This window comes from Triticum aestivum, chromosome 7D (genome assembly GCF_018294505.1).
Source record: "Triticum aestivum cultivar Chinese Spring chromosome 7D, IWGSC CS RefSeq v2.1, whole genome shotgun sequence".
NCBI lineage: Eukaryota > Viridiplantae > Streptophyta > Magnoliopsida > Poales > Poaceae > Triticum > Triticum aestivum.
In genome coordinates, this window is record NC_057814.1 from 8,095,269 (window position 1) to 8,100,017 (window position 4,749).

Sequence of the window (4,749 nt, forward strand, 5' to 3'; positions counted from 1 at the left end):
AAACATCCTCGGTCTTCTTCTTCCCTCTGATAAACCCCAACATCCCTCTGATAATGGCACATCCCTCTGATAAACCCCAACATCCCACAAATCCAACGTATGTTGCAGCCAATGCAGCAAGAATAGACAAGCACCAGACCAACATAATGATTACTGCATCAAAATATCACTACTAGGGAAAACCCTAGTAGTAGCGCGGGTTTAATGACCACTAGTAGCGCATGCAGTCGCACACTAATAAGGCGCTACAGCTATTACTTAGCAGTAGCGCGTGCTACACGCGCTACTGCTAAGGCACATAGCGGCAGCGCTTGTTATACCCCGCGCTGCTGCTAACGTAGCTAGTTACAGTGTGTTTGCTATCCATCGCTACTAGTATTCTTTTTTTTAGTGTATTTATACGCCGTTATACAAATTTTGGTACAATACCAATTATGAGGTATATATCATTATGTCCATAACAGTGTGTCAAATGAAGGTGGATTAGGTTCAAGTGGAGGCAATATGTGGTGTATGTCAAAAGTATATAACTAATCCAAACTACATCTAGTTTGGACTAGTAGTACTTTCGATGTGCATCACATGTTGCCTCCACTTGAATCTAATCCGCCAACACAAGCTATTTAACCATCATCATAGTCATTACCACCAACATAAACATCTTCAAACTCATTCTAGCTAGCTAATCACCACCAACACTAGATGCGGTAGCTATCTAATCACCACTAACACTAGCTAATAATAATCATCATAGTCATTACCACCAACACTAGCTATTTAATCATCATAGTCATAGTGTAGCACATCATCATCTTCAAACTCATTTCTGACTAGCTAATCACTCCTGCTGCTCTCTCTCTCAGGTAAAATAACATAAAACATGTGTAGCTCTCCTTTTTGATCAAGTTGGAGCATGCAGATGAATCTGTCTCCTAATCGTGGGCTGCGCTTCTGCTTGCTTCCCCCTATTACTTGTCTGCGATCATCCACAATTTTGGTCCAGTCTTTCACTATTAAGCATTCGTCGCTTTTAGAAATCCTGAATGCACTTAACTGCTCTGTAGGATATCTTGGCCGCAAGCTAATAATACTCATGGTACCCGTAGTCTCGATCCCATAAGGCACGACATTCATCGGGAGTCCCTGTTGAAGAACATCGTATGGTAACATACTTAGCAATGAAGTTTAGCTTAAAAAATAATGTATGGAAAAGATGCATTGAGGACCAATAGTAAAAATCTTACCATCCTTCCTAAATAGATGTGACCGTGGTTCATTACGAACACTATTGATCGCACGTTTTCAGTACTAACATTTCTAAATGCAGGAAGAAAATTTGTCTTGACAGTATCAAGATCCTCAAGGCATGAAACATAATGACTTAGCTCCTCGCAGTTTAGTTCAGCCCCAGGATAGTAGTAGGTCCTGTCTATCAAGCGCTGGACATGTTTGCTTGAACGGAAATAAGCTGGCAACAGAAATTAGTTGTCAACTATTTTTGAATAAACAATTTCAAAGACATAAATATGGTTCAGAAACTCACATGATGGTATAACTGGAGGCGTCTGCACATCGACCCAGATATCAGTATTACCTTCAATATCATCTTCCGGACGAATATCAAAGGTGATAACCATATCAGGCTCAAATGCATAAGTCTTGCATAGTGCTCGCCATGTTTTGCATCCAAAATAGGTGTAGTCGTCTGCGTTGTATAATTTTGCGTGGAAAATATAACCATGCTCGGTCTTCGAGTAAACTTTCTTTACCTCCATAGTACGACTGAAACCTATCTTATCCAATACAAAAACTCTTGCATGGCAGGGGATACGCTAGTAGAATAGTAAAAAATTAAATTATAAGTTGAAGCAAATGAAGCAGATGTCATGCTTAATTACGAAAAAAGACTTGTCGTTGTGACTTACTGTATCCACTTTGAAGTTCACATCCAGCTTGATGTTGAAGCGCCTATCATCATCTAGGAAGATTCCGTCTCACAGGCCGCGCTCGTCTTCGCAGTATTTGCAAATACCGAAATCCTTTTTGTCGTCAGACATTTCCTATGTTCATAGTTGAAACATTAATTGAAAATCGATCAAAGACAACTACCAGGACCTTTGCTAATCGTGGGCACTCGATATTTCCTACTAGTCATGCCAAAATTCACGGAAAAATCCGGCATGACCTTTGCTAAAATAGGACATATCGAGCGCCTGAAATTTGCCGGAACGAAAATGAATCAACACTTCGGCAAAACATAGGCCACTCGGAGGTGTAACCTGCAAACATGACCGGCCACTTGGGCAAGCACATATCCTATTTGAGCAACACAAGATATACATTTCAAATATCTTATAGGACTCAAATTAGCATGCATTCAATAAGCAAAAGTAAATCATCTCATGCGTCCGTACATCGTCGAATATTATCACTAATACATCCCGAATAGTATCATACATATAACATCACTAATACAACTAAAACCCTAGCGCACGACGGGTATCGGCGCGGGCGGTGGACACCCACAGAGAAAGAACCATCACAGGATCATAGCTCCAATGAGATCCCTGGAGAACCTGCCAGGTATTGCAGAACCTGTGCTCCAACCCAAACAAGTAGAGACGGACGTGCGCGTCCTCCTCACTGACACGGTGACGCACCACCTCCGCGGGGTCCTCGAGCCTCTGGACCGTCACTGGCCCACGCGACCGCCACCAAAGAAGGTTCGGGTCAACAACAGGCTAGCTCCTCACCAACCTGCGCCCCCGGTAGGTAGCGCCTCCCAGTACCACCCCGGCGGAGCCCAGTCCCGAACATGGCCCATCTGGTGACGCAGGTGTCCTCCGCCGACTCGACGACGAGTATGCGGGATAGGCATCGTCGACGTCGATACGGGAACTACTATAAATAAAAATAAAATTACTATAAATAAAATTACTATAAATAAAAATTACTCCCTCTATTCCACAATACATGACTTCCATTTGTCAAAATATAGATGTATCTAGACATATTTTAGTATATAGATACATTCATTTTTGAACAAATGAAAGTCAAGTATTTTGGAACGGAGGGAGTAGTACCTAGTTCTTACTAACTAATTAGTACCTAGGAACTACTGCCCTATAAATAATAATTACCTAGAAATTATTATGCATTACAATAGTGTTTATTCGATCCGCATCCGATTCCTTTCCACCACTAGATGAACCCTAACTAATTTGACCACTATCCGATCCGCATCCGATTCCTTTCCACCCCTAGATGAACCATAACTAATTTGATGCAATTAATATTTGAAGAACCTAGGCAGAGGTAGGGGAGGGGAGGAGCAGGCTTATTGCGGCACACAGTCGGGGCTTCGCACAGGGGACCAGTAGACTGGGCCGGCCCATCAGGGTGTGCCATACTGTAGCTACCGGGCGTATAATTTGCAAAAAATTATACGCGATGGAGTGGGTTCAAACAGTAGACCTCCTGCTACGCTTGATAGGCCATTGCCACCTGACCTAACATCAGTTACTGACTAAAACTGCAGCGCAAATCTTTAAGAAGGAAAGCGAACAATAGATCCGATTTTTAAATAAAGTTCAAACGCAACCTTTTCTCTGCAAACGTACATATTATTTTGAAACGCGACTTTTTAGAACATAGTAAATAGTATTTCAGAAAAATGAACTCAAACAGTTTTCTAAAACATAAAATATTTTTTGGAAAATCTTGATTATTTTTGAAACATCAACATTTTTTTAATCATTGATCAATTTTGAGAAACGGGAACATATTTTCAAAATTTTGAATGAAGTTTCCAAAACAGGAATATTTTTTCAAACTTTGAACAAATTCAAAAGTACGAACATATTTAGGATCTACGAAAGAATTGAAATCAGGTATTCTTAAAATTCCGAGAAAAATTGGAAAAAAGTTAACATTTTTTGAAACGGGAACATTTTAAACTGCCGAACAAAATATTAAAATGCGAAGAATTTTTAAATACACGAACATTTTTTTATACACCAGAACAAATTTTGAAAATGGAAACATTTTCCAGACTCCTGAATTTTTTTAAAAAACACGAACAAATTTTGAAAGCACAATTTTTTTTTGAAAGCGGGAACATTTTAAACTCCCGAACAAAATATAAAAATGCGAACAATTATTGAAAACGCGAACATTTTTTTAAACTCCGGAACAAATTCTGAAAATGGAAACATTTTATGTAACTCTTGAGTTTTTTTTAAAACACGAACAATTTTGAAAACACAAACATTTTTTGAAAACTGAACATTTTAAACTCCCGAAGAAAATAATAAACGCAGACTAAATTAGAAAACACGAACATTTTTTAAACTCCGGAACAAATTTTGAAAATGGGAACATTTTCTGGAAATCTTGATTTTTTTTAAAACCCAAACATTTTTTAAAACGGGAACAATTTTCAAAACTGGAACATTTTTTTAAACTCATAAAAAAAATGAAAACATGAACAATTTTTGGAATTTGTGAACAGTTTTTGTAATTTAGAATAACTGGAACATTTTTTTGAAATCCCAAACTTTATTTTAATAGCGAACATTTTCTGAAAATAAGAACATATTTTCAAATTTTAACATTTTTTTGAAAACCCTGAACAGATTTTCAAATTTGCAAACAATTTTGAATTCTTTACATTTTTAAAAGTTGCCAATTTTTGAAGAAAGAAACAGAAAAAGGAAAGAAATGAAAAAAGAAGAAACAGGAAGATAAAAC